Source organism: Carassius gibelio, chromosome A20 (genome assembly GCF_023724105.1).
Source record: "Carassius gibelio isolate Cgi1373 ecotype wild population from Czech Republic chromosome A20, carGib1.2-hapl.c, whole genome shotgun sequence".
NCBI lineage: Eukaryota > Metazoa > Chordata > Actinopteri > Cypriniformes > Cyprinidae > Carassius > Carassius gibelio.
Window position 1 is genome coordinate 28047583 of NC_068390.1, and position 17400 is coordinate 28064982.

At 32.6% G+C, this 17400-nt stretch overlaps 1 long non-coding RNA gene across 9 annotated transcripts; it reads right to left on the bottom strand.

Annotated features, from left to right (window-relative positions):
• Positions 1 to 117: 117 nt before the first annotated feature.
• Positions 118 to 15815, bottom strand: LOC127938963 (uncharacterized). Of its 9 annotated transcripts, none has more exons than XR_008148848.1 (7): positions 15678 to 15815; positions 14481 to 14963; positions 12168 to 12650; positions 8742 to 10338; positions 7544 to 8026; positions 4123 to 5718; positions 118 to 1096 (listed from the first exon to the last, which is right to left on the bottom strand). It is a non-coding gene; the product is annotated as an uncharacterized LOC127938963 (long non-coding RNA). The 9 variants fall into 9 exon arrangements; XR_008148847.1 differs by lacking the exon at positions 118 to 1096 and adding an exon at positions 2429 to 3407; XR_008148850.1 differs by lacking the exons at positions 118 to 1096; positions 14481 to 14963 and adding an exon at positions 2429 to 3407.
• Between the last annotated feature and the right edge of the window lie 1585 nt (positions 15816 to 17400).

Sequence of the window (17400 nt, forward strand, 5' to 3'; positions counted from 1 at the left end):
ATTATTTTAACTAACAAATTATAGAAAAGACAATATTTATACCCATTTTACCTCATCACAAAACAACTCCTTATATTCCTTTTTGTAAAATTGAAAGAATAAAACATTCAAAACATATTTCCACAAATAGGTTTTATTCCAAAAGCTCAAATATGACATGCATTCTCTATAGTAATTGTTTTAGTGTCACAAGCTTTCAGTACACAGAGACAGCAACAACACTAAGACAATTCAAATAACACAAGAATAAAAATACACATATGTGAATATAAATAAAAAAACTGAAAAACAAATTGAAATATAAAATATATTGTATGTACAGTTGTGATATAGATATAATAGGAATGGAATAGAATGAGATGTAGGGATGTACTAGGATATGGGGTGGTAACAAATAAAATATAAGGTTATTGCACATATTTTTATTGCACGATGGGGGGGGGGGGGGGACTTTTAACTGTTCATTAGGCAGATTTTCTTAGGCAGATTTTCTGGGAAAAGAAACTTCTTGTTTCTCTCGTATTCCATGCACTGTATCGCCGACCGGATGTCAAAAGTTCAAAAAGGATCCAGAGTGATTTCCTAAGCACTTTTCCTCACTCTGGATGTGTACCGTTCTTGAAAGGTGGGTAGGGAAGCACCAGTAATCCTCTCGACAGTCCGAAGACCTCAGGTCTGTAGAGGTGCAGTCATTGGTGTAGAGTAGGGCAGCACGATAACTCGCATGTGATTGTTATGCGCATCTCATCAGTAGAGCCGGTTCTGTTGATGTTCAGACAAATTGTCTGCGATTATGAATGTGATATTGTATAGCTTGTCAGTGAACTACGGCTCTGTGTAGTAAATGCTGCTCCATCTGAAAGCACATGATGGAGATTTACTACTAATCAACAACACCGGCTTTACTGACGAGATGTGCATGAAAATCACATGTGATTTATAGTGCATCCCTAGTGTAGAGGGAGAAGAGCAGTGGATCCAGCAAGGGTCTGCAGTCATTATGTCCTGTTATCTTGGGTTTCTTTGGGCCAGGGATGATGGTGGAGCATTTGAAGCAGCCAGGGACTATGGACAGTTCCAGTGATCTGTTGAAGATCTGTGAAACAATAATAATATTTAAGAATATATATATATATAAATAAAAAAACATGAAAATAACTCAAATTACATATATGTTTGCTACCCAATAGGTTTATTCTAAAAGATTGTTATCCAGCATAATTTATTTAATAGAAAATAATATCAATAGGAAATAATCATACATGTTTATATATATATATATATATATATATATATATATATATATATATATATATATAATCTTAACTATCACAAATAGTTTATTAAGAATAGAAATATATACAGTAAAATTAAGCAAATATACATATTTAAATTTAAAAAACTATAATAACTATACTACTAATAATTACTTATATAATTATAATAAACTTTTAAAATCTGACCTTTATAAAAGAAGAAGTATGTATGCAAAAACACATTTAAATAATAACTTAATAATAATATAAACTTTCACCAATATTTAATTTACAAAAGCTTAAATCGAACATTTTATTATTTTTATAAGACATAAATACAAATTTAAAGAACTATACTACTGTTAATATAATACTTACAATAATACATGCTGCAATATGAAAGGCCACCTCGATTTATATAACAATCTTGCCCAAACATAGCATATTATATAACGTTACATATGTTAAATCACAGATTAATAAACATATTTAGAAAAAAGAGTTAACGTCACGTAGTACTTCGCTTTCATGTTATGTGTTTTATTGTACTTACCTCCACGTTATCTGAAAACATCAAACTGAATAAAAATATGCTCCGTGTTTAAATAAAAATGAATTCGCCTTAAAATTAATAAACTAATCATTCGCGCGCTTCCGCTTTTTTGACTGTAATCATGTGGTTTCGCACGTGACTATGTTTCGGCCAATGGCTGTATTGCTCCGCTCGACCAATGGCTGTTTTGCCCCGTTCGGACCTGTTAGGAGATGGTTAGGAGTTGTTAGGACATAGACCACGTGATGTTCGTACTTGTGTTAGGAATTAGTTCGGAAGTGTTAGGACTTATTCAAAATGTGTTAGGAAGTGTTAGGAAGTGTTCAGCAGTCCGATCGCCGGAAGGTACGGGCCAAAAACAGGGCAAAAGGGACTGCTATGGGTGGGGGAAAAGAAAAAATGAGAAAAAAGGAAGGGGAAAGGGAAAAATGAAGGAAAAATTGGAAAATTAGCTTGAAAAATTAAATAGATTTTTCTTTCAAACCAGTTTTTCACCTTTTCAATTATTTTAACTAACAAATTATAGAAAAGACAATATTTATACCCATTTTACCTCATCACAAAACAACTCCTTATATTCCTTTTTGTAAAATTGAAAGAATAAAACATTCAAAACATATTTCCACAAATAGGTTTTATTCCAAAAGCTCAAATATGACATGCATTCTCTATAGTAATTGTTTTAGTGTCACAAGCTTTCAGTACACAGAGACAGCAACAACACTAAGACAATTCAAATAACACAAGAATAAAAATACACATATGTGAATATAAATAAAAAAACTGAAAAACAAATTGAAATATAAAATATATTGTATGTACAGTTGTGATATAGATATAATAGGAATGGAATAGAATGAGATGTAGGGATGTACTAGGATATGGGGTGGTAACAAATAAAATATAAGGTTATTGCACATATTTTTATTGCACGATGGGGGGGGGGGGGGGACTTTTAACTGTTCATTAGGCAGATTTTCTTAGGCAGATTTTCTGGGAAAAGAAACTTCTTGTTTCTCTCGTATTCCATGCACTGTATCGCCGACCGGATGTCAAAAGTTCAAAAAGGATCCAGAGTGATTTCCTAAGCACTTTTCCTCACTCTGGATGTGTACCGTTCTTGAAAGGTGGGTAGGGAAGCACCAGTAATCCTCTCGACAGTCCGAAGACCTCAGGTCTGTAGAGGTGCAGTCATTGGTGTAGAGTAGGGCAGCACGATAACTCGCATGTGATTGTTATGCGCATCTCATCAGTAGAGCCGGTTCTGTTGATGTTCAGACAAATTGTCTGCGATTATGAATGTGATATTGTATAGCTTGTCAGTGAACTACGGCTCTGTGTAGTAAATGCTGCTCCATCTGAAAGCACATGATGGAGATTTACTACTAATCAACAACACCGGCTTTACTGACGAGATGTGCATGAAAATCACATGTGATTTATAGTGCATCCCTAGTGTAGAGGGAGAAGAGCAGTGGATCCAGCAAGGGTCTGCAGTCATTATGTCCTGTTATCTTGGGTTTCTTTGGGCCAGGGATGATGGTGGAGCATTTGAAGCAGCCAGGGACTATGGACAGTTCCAGTGATCTGTTGAAGATCTGTGAAACAATAATAATATTTAAGAATATATATATATATAAATAAAAAAACATGAAAATAACTCAAATTACATATATGTTTGCTACCCAATAGGTTTATTCTAAAAGATTGTTATCCAGCATAATTTATTTAATAGAAAATAATATCAATAGGAAATAATCATACATGTTTATATATATATATATATATATATATATATATATATATATATATATATATATATAATCTTAACTATCACAAATAGTTTATTAAGAATAGAAATATATACAGTAAAATTAAGCAAATATACATATTTAAATTTAAAAAACTATAATAACTATACTACTAATAATTACTTATATAATTATAATAAACTTTTAAAATCTGACCTTTATAAAAGAAGAAGTATGTATGCAAAAACACATTTAAATAATAACTTAATAATAATATAAACTTTCACCAATATTTAATTTACAAAAGCTTAAATCGAACATTTTATTATTTTTATAAGACATAAATACAAATTTAAAGAACTATACTACTGTTAATATAATACTTACAATAATACATGCTGCAATATGAAAGGCCACCTCGATTTATATAACAATCTTGCCCAAACATAGCATATTATATAACGTTACATATGTTAAATCACAGATTAATAAACATATTTAGAAAAAAGAGTTAACGTCACGTAGTACTTCGCTTTCATGTTATGTGTTTTATTGTACTTACCTCCACGTTATCTGAAAACATCAAACTGAATAAAAATATGCTCCGTGTTTAAATAAAAATGAATTCGCCTTAAAATTAATAAACTAATCATTCGCGCGCTTCCGCTTTTTTGACTGTAATCATGTGGTTTCGCACGTGACTATGTTTCGGCCAATGGCTGTATTGCTCCGCTCGACCAATGGCTGTTTTGCCCCGTTCGGACCTGTTAGGAGATGGTTAGGAGTTGTTAGGACATAGACCACGTGATGTTCGTACTTGTGTTAGGAATTAGTTCGGAAGTGTTAGGACTTATTCAAAATGTGTTAGGAAGTGTTAGGAAGTGTTCAGCAGTCCGATCGCCGGAAGGTACGGCCAAAAACAGGGCAAAAGGGACTGCTATGGGTGGGGGAAAAGAAAAAATGAGAAAAAAGGAAGGGGAAAGGGAAAAATGAAGGAAAAATTGGAAAATTAGCTTGAAAAATTAAATAGATTTTTCTTTCAAACCAGTTTTTCACCTTTTCAATTATTTTAACTAACAAATTATAGAAAAGACAATATTTATACCCATTTTACCTCATCACAAAACAACTCCTTATATTCCTTTTTGTAAAATTGAAAGAATAAAACATTCAAAACATATTTCCACAAATAGGTTTTATTCCAAAAGCTCAAATATGACATGCATTCTCTATAGTAATTGTTTTAGTGTCACAAGCTTTCAGTACACAGAGACAGCAACAACACTAAGACAATTCAAATAACACAAGAATAAAAATACACATATGTGAATATAAATAAAAAAACTGAAAAACAAATTGAAATATAAAATATATTGTATGTACAGTTGTGATATAGATATAATAGGAATGGAATAGAATGAGATGTAGGGATGTACTAGGATATGGGGTGGTAACAAATAAAATATAAGGTTATTGCACATATTTTTATTGCACGATGGGGGGGGGGGGGGACTTTTAACTGTTCATTAGGCAGATTTTCTTAGGCAGATTTTCTGGGAAAAGAAACTTCTTGTTTCTCTCGTATTCCATGCACTGTATCGCCGACCGGATGTCAAAAGTTCAAAAAGGATCCAGAGTGATTTCCTAAGCACTTTTCCTCACTCTGGATGTGTACCGTTCTTGAAAGGTGGGTAGGGAAGCACCAGTAATCCTCTCGACAGTCCGAAGACCTCAGGTCTGTAGAGGTGCAGTCATTGGTGTAGAGTAGGGCAGCACGATAACTCGCATGTGATTGTTATGCGCATCTCATCAGTAGAGCCGGTTCTGTTGATGTTCAGACAAATTGTCTGCGATTATGAATGTGATATTGTATAGCTTGTCAGTGAACTACGGCTCTGTGTAGTAAATGCTGCTCCATCTGAAAGCACATGATGGAGATTTACTACTAATCAACAACACCGGCTTTACTGACGAGATGTGCATGAAAATCACATGTGATTTATAGTGCATCCCTAGTGTAGAGGGAGAAGAGCAGTGGATCCAGCAAGGGTCTGCAGTCATTATGTCCTGTTATCTTGGGTTTCTTTGGGCCAGGGATGATGGTGGAGCATTTGAAGCAGCCAGGGACTATGGACAGTTCCAGTGATCTGTTGAAGATCTGTGAAACAATAATAATATTTAAGAATATATATATATATAAATAAAAAAACATGAAAATAACTCAAATTACATATATGTTTGCTACCCAATAGGTTTATTCTAAAAGATTGTTATCCAGCATAATTTATTTAATAGAAAATAATATCAATAGGAAATAATCATACATGTTTATATATATATATATATATATATATATATATATATATATATATATATATAATCTTAACTATCACAAATAGTTTATTAAGAATAGAAATATATACAGTAAAATTAAGCAAATATACATATTTAAATTTAAAAAACTATAATAACTATACTACTAATAATTACTTATATAATTATAATAAACTTTTAAAATCTGACCTTTATAAAAGAAGAAGTATGTATGCAAAAACACATTTAAATAATAACTTAATAATAATATAAACTTTCACCAATATTTAATTTACAAAAGCTTAAATCGAACATTTTATTATTTTTATAAGACATAAATACAAATTTAAAGAACTATACTACTGTTAATATAATACTTACAATAATACATGCTGCAATATGAAAGGCCACCTCGATTTATATAACAATCTTGCCCAAACATAGCATATTATATAACGTTACATATGTTAAATCACAGATTAATAAACATATTTAGAAAAAAGAGTTAACGTCACGTAGTACTTCGCTTTCATGTTATGTGTTTTATTGTACTTACCTCCACGTTATCTGAAAACATCAAACTGAATAAAAATATGCTCCGTGTTTAAATAAAAATGAATTCGCCTTAAAATTAATAAACTAATCATTCGCGCGCTTCCGCTTTTTTGACTGTAATCATGTGGTTTCGCACGTGACTATGTTTCGGCCAATGGCTGTATTGCTCCGCTCGACCAATGGCTGTTTTGCCCCGTTCGGACCTGTTAGGAGATGGTTAGGAGTTGTTAGGACATAGACCACGTGATGTTCGTACTTGTGTTAGGAATTAGTTCGGAAGTGTTAGGACTTATTCAAAATGTGTTAGGAAGTGTTAGGAAGTGTTCAGCAGTCCGATCGCCGGAAGGTACGGGCCAAAAACAGGGCAAAAGGGACTGCTATGGGTGGGGGAAAAGAAAAAATGAGAAAAAAGGAAGGGGAAAGGGAAAAATGAAGGAAAAATTGGAAAATTAGCTTGAAAAATTAAATAGATTTTTCTTTCAAACCAGTTTTTCACCTTTTCAATTATTTTAACTAACAAATTATAGAAAAGACAATATTTATACCCATTTTACCTCATCACAAAACAACTCCTTATATTCCTTTTTGTAAAATTGAAAGAATAAAACATTCAAAACATATTTCCACAAATAGGTTTTATTCCAAAAGCTCAAATATGACATGCATTCTCTATAGTAATTGTTTTAGTGTCACAAGCTTTCAGTACACAGAGACAGCAACAACACTAAGACAATTCAAATAACACAAGAATAAAAATACACATATGTGAATATAAATAAAAAAACTGAAAAACAAATTGAAATATAAAATATATTGTATGTACAGTTGTGATATAGATATAATAGGAATGGAATAGAATGAGATGTAGGGATGTACTAGGATATGGGGTGGTAACAAATAAAATATAAGGTTATTGCACATATTTTTATTGCACGATGGGGGGGGGGGGGGACTTTTAACTGTTCATTAGGCAGATTTTCTTAGGCAGATTTTCTGGGAAAAGAAACTTCTTGTTTCTCTCGTATTCCATGCACTGTATCGCCGACCGGATGTCAAAAGTTCAAAAAGGATCCAGAGTGATTTCCTAAGCACTTTTCCTCACTCTGGATGTGTACCGTTCTTGAAAGGTGGGTAGGGAAGCACCAGTAATCCTCTCGACAGTCCGAAGACCTCAGGTCTGTAGAGGTGCAGTCATTGGTGTAGAGTAGGGCAGCACGATAACTCGCATGTGATTGTTATGCGCATCTCATCAGTAGAGCCGGTTCTGTTGATGTTCAGACAAATTGTCTGCGATTATGAATGTGATATTGTATAGCTTGTCAGTGAACTACGGCTCTGTGTAGTAAATGCTGCTCCATCTGAAAGCACATGATGGAGATTTACTACTAATCAACAACACCGGCTTTACTGACGAGATGTGCATGAAAATCACATGTGATTTATAGTGCATCCCTAGTGTAGAGGGAGAAGAGCAGTGGATCCAGCAAGGGTCTGCAGTCATTATGTCCTGTTATCTTGGGTTTCTTTGGGCCAGGGATGATGGTGGAGCATTTGAAGCAGCCAGGGACTATGGACAGTTCCAGTGATCTGTTGAAGATCTGTGAAACAATAATAATATTTAAGAATATATATATATATAAATAAAAAAACATGAAAATAACTCAAATTACATATATGTTTGCTACCCAATAGGTTTATTCTAAAAGATTGTTATCCAGCATAATTTATTTAATAGAAAATAATATCAATAGGAAATAATCATACATGTTTATATATATATATATATATATATATATATATATATATATATATATATATATATAATCTTAACTATCACAAATAGTTTATTAAGAATAGAAATATATACAGTAAAATTAAGCAAATATACATATTTAAATTTAAAAAACTATAATAACTATACTACTAATAATTACTTATATAATTATAATAAACTTTTAAAATCTGACCTTTATAAAAGAAGAAGTATGTATGCAAAAACACATTTAAATAATAACTTAATAATAATATAAACTTTCACCAATATTTAATTTACAAAAGCTTAAATCGAACATTTTATTATTTTTATAAGACATAAATACAAATTTAAAGAACTATACTACTGTTAATATAATACTTACAATAATACATGCTGCAATATGAAAGGCCACCTCGATTTATATAACAATCTTGCCCAAACATAGCATATTATATAACGTTACATATGTTAAATCACAGATTAATAAACATATTTAGAAAAAAGAGTTAACGTCACGTAGTACTTCGCTTTCATGTTATGTGTTTTATTGTACTTACCTCCACGTTATCTGAAAACATCAAACTGAATAAAAATATGCTCCGTGTTTAAATAAAAATGAATTCGCCTTAAAATTAATAAACTAATCATTCGCGCGCTTCCGCTTTTTTGACTGTAATCATGTGGTTTCGCACGTGACTATGTTTCGGCCAATGGCTGTATTGCTCCGCTCGACCAATGGCTGTTTTGCCCCGTTCGGACCTGTTAGGAGATGGTTAGGAGTTGTTAGGACATAGACCACGTGATGTTCGTACTTGTGTTAGGAATTAGTTCGGAAGTGTTAGGACTTATTCAAAATGTGTTAGGAAGTGTTAGGAAGTGTTCAGCAGTCCGATCGCCGGAAGGTACGGCCAAAAACAGGGCAAAAGGGACTGCTATGGGTGGGGGAAAAGAAAAAATGAGAAAAAAGGAAGGGGAAAGGGAAAAATGAAGGAAAAATTGGAAAATTAGCTTGAAAAATTAAATAGATTTTTCTTTCAAACCAGTTTTTCACCTTTTCAATTATTTTAACTAACAAATTATAGAAAAGACAATATTTATACCCATTTTACCTCATCACAAAACAACTCCTTATATTCCTTTTTGTAAAATTGAAAGAATAAAACATTCAAAACATATTTCCACAAATAGGTTTTATTCCAAAAGCTCAAATATGACATGCATTCTCTATAGTAATTGTTTTAGTGTCACAAGCTTTCAGTACACAGAGACAGCAACAACACTAAGACAATTCAAATAACACAAGAATAAAAATACACATATGTGAATATAAATAAAAAAACTGAAAAACAAATTGAAATATAAAATATATTGTATGTACAGTTGTGATATAGATATAATAGGAATGGAATAGAATGAGATGTAGGGATGTACTAGGATATGGGGTGGTAACAAATAAAATATAAGGTTATTGCACATATTTTTATTGCACGATGGGGGGGGGGGGGGGACTTTTAACTGTTCATTAGGCAGATTTTCTTAGGCAGATTTTCTGGGAAAAGAAACTTCTTGTTTCTCTCGTATTCCATGCACTGTATCGCCGACCGGATGTCAAAAGTTCAAAAAGGATCCAGAGTGATTTCCTAAGCACTTTTCCTCACTCTGGATGTGTACCGTTCTTGAAAGGTGGGTAGGGAAGCACCAGTAATCCTCTCGACAGTCCGAAGACCTCAGGTCTGTAGAGGTGCAGTCATTGGTGTAGAGTAGGGCAGCACGATAACTCGCATGTGATTGTTATGCGCATCTCATCAGTAGAGCCGGTTCTGTTGATGTTCAGACAAATTGTCTGCGATTATGAATGTGATATTGTATAGCTTGTCAGTGAACTACGGCTCTGTGTAGTAAATGCTGCTCCATCTGAAAGCACATGATGGAGATTTACTACTAATCAACAACACCGGCTTTACTGACGAGATGTGCATGAAAATCACATGTGATTTATAGTGCATCCCTAGTGTAGAGGGAGAAGAGCAGTGGATCCAGCAAGGGTCTGCAGTCATTATGTCCTGTTATCTTGGGTTTCTTTGGGCCAGGGATGATGGTGGAGCATTTGAAGCAGCCAGGGACTATGGACAGTTCCAGTGATCTGTTGAAGATCTGTGAAACAATAATAATATTTAAGAATATATATATATATAAATAAAAAAACATGAAAATAACTCAAATTACATATATGTTTGCTACCCAATAGGTTTATTCTAAAAGATTGTTATCCAGCATAATTTATTTAATAGAAAATAATATCAATAGGAAATAATCATACATGTTTATATATATATATATATATATATATATATATATATATATATATATATATATATAATCTTAACTATCACAAATAGTTTATTAAGAATAGAAATATATACAGTAAAATTAAGCAAATATACATATTTAAATTTAAAAAACTATAATAACTATACTACTAATAATTACTTATATAATTATAATAAACTTTTAAAATCTGACCTTTATAAAAGAAGAAGTATGTATGCAAAAACACATTTAAATAATAACTTAATAATAATATAAACTTTCACCAATATTTAATTTACAAAAGCTTAAATCGAACATTTTATTATTTTTATAAGACATAAATACAAATTTAAAGAACTATACTACTGTTAATATAATACTTACAATAATACATGCTGCAATATGAAAGGCCACCTCGATTTATATAACAATCTTGCCCAAACATAGCATATTATATAACGTTACATATGTTAAATCACAGATTAATAAACATATTTAGAAAAAAGAGTTAACGTCACGTAGTACTTCGCTTTCATGTTATGTGTTTTATTGTACTTACCTCCACGTTATCTGAAAACATCAAACTGAATAAAAATATGCTCCGTGTTTAAATAAAAATGAATTCGCCTTAAAATTAATAAACTAATCATTCGCGCGCTTCCGCTTTTTTGACTGTAATCATGTGGTTTCGCACGTGACTATGTTTCGGCCAATGGCTGTATTGCTCCGCTCGACCAATGGCTGTTTTGCCCCGTTCGGACCTGTTAGGAGATGGTTAGGAGTTGTTAGGACATAGACCACGTGATGTTCGTACTTGTGTTAGGAATTAGTTCGGAAGTGTTAGGACTTATTCAAAATGTGTTAGGAAGTGTTAGGAAGTGTTCAGCAGTCCGATCGCCGGAAGGTACGGGCCAAAACAGGGCAAAAGGGACTGCTATGGGTGGGGGAAAAGAAAAAATGAGAAAAAAGGAAGGGGAAAGGGAAAAATGAAGGAAAAATTGGAAAATTAGCTTGAAAAATTAAATAGATTTTTCTTTCAAACCAGTTTTTCACCTTTTCAATTATTTTAACTAACAAATTATAGAAAAGACAATATTTATACCCATTTTACCTCATCACAAAACAACTCCTTATATTCCTTTTTGTAAAATTGAAAGAATAAAACATTCAAAACATATTTCCACAAATAGGTTTTATTCCAAAAGCTCAAATATGACATGCATTCTCTATAGTAATTGTTTTAGTGTCACAAGCTTTCAGTACACAGAGACAGCAACAACACTAAGACAATTCAAATAACACAAGAATAAAAATACACATATGTGAATATAAATAAAAAAACTGAAAAACAAATTGAAATATAAAATATATTGTATGTACAGTTGTGATATAGATATAATAGGAATGGAATAGAATGAGATGTAGGGATGTACTAGGATATGGGGTGGTAACAAATAAAATATAAGGTTATTGCACATATTTTTATTGCACGATGGGGGGGGGGGGGGGACTTTTAACTGTTCATTAGGCAGATTTTCTTAGGCAGATTTTCTGGGAAAAGAAACTTCTTGTTTCTCTCGTATTCCATGCACTGTATCGCCGACCGGATGTCAAAAGTTCAAAAAGGATCCAGAGTGATTTCCTAAGCACTTTTCCTCACTCTGGATGTGTACCGTTCTTGAAAGGTGGGTAGGGAAGCACCAGTAATCCTCTCGACAGTCCGAAGACCTCAGGTCTGTAGAGGTGCAGTCATTGGTGTAGAGTAGGGCAGCACGATAACTCGCATGTGATTGTTATGCGCATCTCATCAGTAGAGCCGGTTCTGTTGATGTTCAGACAAATTGTCTGCGATTATGAATGTGATATTGTATAGCTTGTCAGTGAACTACGGCTCTGTGTAGTAAATGCTGCTCCATCTGAAAGCACATGATGGAGATTTACTACTAATCAACAACACCGGCTTTACTGACGAGATGTGCATGAAAATCACATGTGATTTATAGTGCATCCCTAGTGTAGAGGGAGAAGAGCAGTGGATCCAGCAAGGGTCTGCAGTCATTATGTCCTGTTATCTTGGGTTTCTTTGGGCCAGGGATGATGGTGGAGCATTTGAAGCAGCCAGGGACTATGGACAGTTCCAGTGATCTGTTGAAGATCTGTGAAACAATAATAATATTTAAGAATATATATATATATAAATAAAAAAACATGAAAATAACTCAAATTACATATATGTTTGCTACCCAATAGGTTTATTCTAAAAGATTGTTATCCAGCATAATTTATTTAATAGAAAATAATATCAATAGGAAATAATCATACATGTTTATATATATATATATATATATATATATATATATATATATATATATATATATATAATCTTAACTATCACAAATAGTTTATTAAGAATAGAAATATATACAGTAAAATTAAGCAAATATACATATTTAAATTTAAAAAACTATAATAACTATACTACTAATAATTACTTATATAATTATAATAAACTTTTAAAATCTGACCTTTATAAAAGAAGAAGTATGTATGCAAAAACACATTTAAATAATAACTTAATAATAATATAAACTTTCACCAATATTTAATTTACAAAAGCTTAAATCGAACATTTTATTATTTTTATAAGACATAAATACAAATTTAAAGAACTATACTACTGTTAATATAATACTTACAATAATACATGCTGCAATATGAAAGGCCACCTCGATTTATATAACAATCTTGCCCAAACATAGCATATTATATAACGTTACATATGTTAAATCACAGATTAATAAACATATTTAGAAAAAAGAGTTAACGTCACGTAGTACTTCGCTTTCATGTTATGTGTTTTATTGTACTTACCTCCACGTTATCTGAAAACATCAAACTGAATAAAAATATGCTCCGTGTTTAAATAAAAATGAATTCGCCTTAAAATTAATAAACTAATCATTCGCGCGCTTCCGCTTTTTTGACTGTAATCATGTGGTTTCGCACGTGACTATGTTTCGGCCAATGGCTGTATTGCTCCGCTCGACCAATGGCTGTTTTGCCCCGTTCGGACCTGTTAGGAGATGGTTAGGAGTTGTTAGGACATAGACCACGTGATGTTCGTACTTGTGTTAGGAATTAGTTCGGAAGTGTTAGGACTTATTCAAAATGTGTTAGGAAGTGTTAGGAAGTGTTCAGCAGTCCGATCGCCGGAAGGTACGGGCCAAAAACAGGGCAAAAGGGACTGCTATGGGTGGGGGAAAAGAAAAAATGAGAAAAAAGGAAGGGGAAAGGGAAAAATGAAGGAAAAATTGGAAAATTAGCTTGAAAAATTAAATAGATTTTTCTTTCAAACCAGTTTTTCACCTTTTCAATTATTTTAACTAACAAATTATAGAAAAGACAATATTTATACCCATTTTACCTCATCACAAAACAACTCCTTATATTCCTTTTTGTAAAATTGAAAGAATAAAACATTCAAAACATATTTCCACAAATAGGTTTTATTCCAAAAGCTCAAATATGACATGCATTCTCTATAGTAATTGTTTTAGTGTCACAAGCTTTCAGTACACAGAGACAGCAACAACACTAAGACAATTCAAATAACACAAGAATAAAAATACACATATGTGAATATAAATAAAAAAACTGAAAAACAAATTGAAATATAAAATATATTGTATGTACAGTTGTGATATAGATATAATAGGAATGGAATAGAATGAGATGTAGGGATGTACTAGGATATGGGGTGGTAACAAATAAAATATAAGGTTATTGCACATATTTTTATTGCACGATGGGGGGGGGGGGGGGACTTTTAACTGTTCATTAGGCAGATTTTCTTAGGCAGATTTTCTGGGAAAAGAAACTTCTTGTTTCTCTCGTATTCCATGCACTGTATCGCCGACCGGATGTCAAAAGTTCAAAAAGGATCCAGAGTGATTTCCTAAGCACTTTTCCTCACTCTGGATGTGTACCGTTCTTGAAAGGTGGGTAGGGAAGCACCAGTAATCCTCTCGACAGTCCGAAGACCTCAGGTCTGTAGAGGTGCAGTCATTGGTGTAGAGTAGGGCAGCACGATAACTCGCATGTGATTGTTATGCGCATCTCATCAGTAGAGCCGGTTCTGTTGATGTTCAGACAAATTGTCTGCGATTATGAATGTGATATTGTATAGCTTGTCAGTGAACTACGGCTCTGTGTAGTAAATGCTGCTCCATCTGAAAGCACATGATGGAGATTTACTACTAATCAACAACACCGGCTTTACTGACGAGATGTGCATGAAAATCACATGTGATTTATAGTGCATCCCTAGTGTAGAGGGAGAAGAGCAGTGGATCCAGCAAGGGTCTGCAGTCATTATGTCCTGTTATCTTGGGTTTCTTTGGGCCAGGGATGATGGTGGAGCATTTGAAGCAGCCAGGGACTATGGACAGTTCCAGTGATCTGTTGAAGATCTGTGAAACAATAATAATATTTAAGAATATATATATATATAAATAAAAAAACATGAAAATAACTCAAATTACATATATGTTTGCTACCCAATAGGTTTATTCTAAAAGATTGTTATCCAGCATAATTTATTTAATAGAAAATAATATCAATAGGAAATAATCATACATGTTATATATATATATATATATATATATATATATATATATATATATATATATATATAATCTTAACTATCACAAATAGTTTATTAAGAATAGAAATATATACAGTAAAATTAAGCAAATATACATATTTAAATTTAAAAAACTATAATAACTATACTACTAATAATTACTTATATAATTATAATAAACTTTTAAAATCTGACCTTTATAAAAGAAGAAGTATGTATGCAAAAACACATTTAAATAATAACTTAATAATAATATAAACTTTCACCAATATTTAATTTACAAAAGCTTAAATCGAACATTTTATTATTTTTATAAGACATAAATACAAATTTAAAGAACTATACTACTGTTAATATAATACTTACAATAATACATGCTGCAATATGAAAGGCCACCTCGATTTATATAACAATCTTGCCCAAACATAGCATATTATATAACGTTACATATGTTAAATCACAGATTAATAAACATATTTAGAAAAAAGAGTTAACGTCACGTAGTACTTCGCTTTCATGTTATGTGTTTTATTGTACTTACCTCCACGTTATCTGAAAACATCAAACTGAATAAAAATATGCTCCGTGTTTAAATAAAAATGAATTCGCCTTAAAATTAATAAACTAATCATTCGCGCGCTTCCGCTTTTTTGACTGTAATCATGTGGTTTCGCACGTGACTATGTTTCGGCCAATGGCTGTATTGCTCCGCTCGACCAATGGCTGTTTTGCCCCGTTCGGACCTGTTAGGAGATGGTTAGGAGTTGTTAGGACATAGACCACGTGATGTTCGTACTTGTGTTAGGAATTAGTTCGGAAGTGTTAGGACTTATTCAAAATGTGTTAGGAAGTGTTAGGAAGTGTTCAGCAGTCCGATCGCCGGAAGGTACGGCCACCTCGTCTTGGCTTCGCTTCTCCTTCATGATTGGTTGAAGAACCAAGCAAGCAACGCCCTGCGCTATTTAATATTCATGAAGAACGCCTCCACTTGGGCGGAGTTTTATTTCTAAATTCCAATCATACTGGCTCCACATCCTTCATGTTTAAATAATTTAAAGCAACCACTTTAAAACTAAGCGTTCAAAATGACGTCAAATCTACCAAAACATATTACATTCTAATATATGTAGCCCATTAATAAGTCAGAAATGAATAACACCAAATCTTTCTCAAATGGGAATTTATCAGAAACATTTTGTTTGAAAGCGACCATGTTTGTAAATCTGCTGTTTGACACTAGATGGCAGAAGCCTAAAGCATTTGAAGACTCCACCACTTTTCATTATAACTGTAAAAACAGAGTCAATCTCATAAAGTAGCCTTCGTAAAACCGAGCAGTCGACTCTGGCTTCTAAAGCACATGACGAATGGGTTAAAAACGGGTTTATATCCGCCTCCAGACACACAATAATACCGGTTTAAGGTTAAAAGCAGTGGTTTTACCTTTAGGTTTACAGCTGCCATCAGCTCAACAGTTTTATCATCCAAACAACCCAAACTATGACCTACAGGAGAACGATCTGAAGCCGTCATGGATATATATACAGTAAGGGATATTAATGGATGGCTGCTGGCCTTTAATGCTCTGCTTTAGGCTGTAAAATTAAAGCGAAGCCTCTTCCAGTCGTGTAACCCTTGGCTTGCCAGCTGTTTCCAAGATAACAGGATGTTTCAGATGCTGCAGGTTGGCATGGAAACATGGTTTGTATCCGCTGCCTCTGGATGGATGCTCATGAAGATACACTTGTTCATCACAGCCTTAGCCTCTGGGTGCGACCTTTGAACTTATCTTTTTTTTTCACACTCGCTTCACATGATTTCATGATGATGTGATAATAATAATTCTGGGGAAAACACTTGCCCGAGTTAGATGAGGATTCGGCAAATAATAGATGTGACGCCTTTATATGTTATAATTTTACCATTTTTACTTTTTTGTTGCATTAATAAAAGTAAGATTTGCACATGAAATCATCCAGTGTGACATTATTTTCTTGACAATCATCCACCCCTCCAATTTTTTTTTTAATATTTTTATTTTTATATATTTCATTATTCATTCATTTTTGGGGGGAAATTCTTAATGGTGAATGTTTTAATACAGCATTTTCTTTCTCTGTTTCAATAATATATATATATATATATATATATATATATATATATATATATATATATATATATATATATATATATATATTTGAATACTTTAATACATTTCTTCCACTTAAATTGGTATAAATTAATGGCAATATAACAAGTTATTA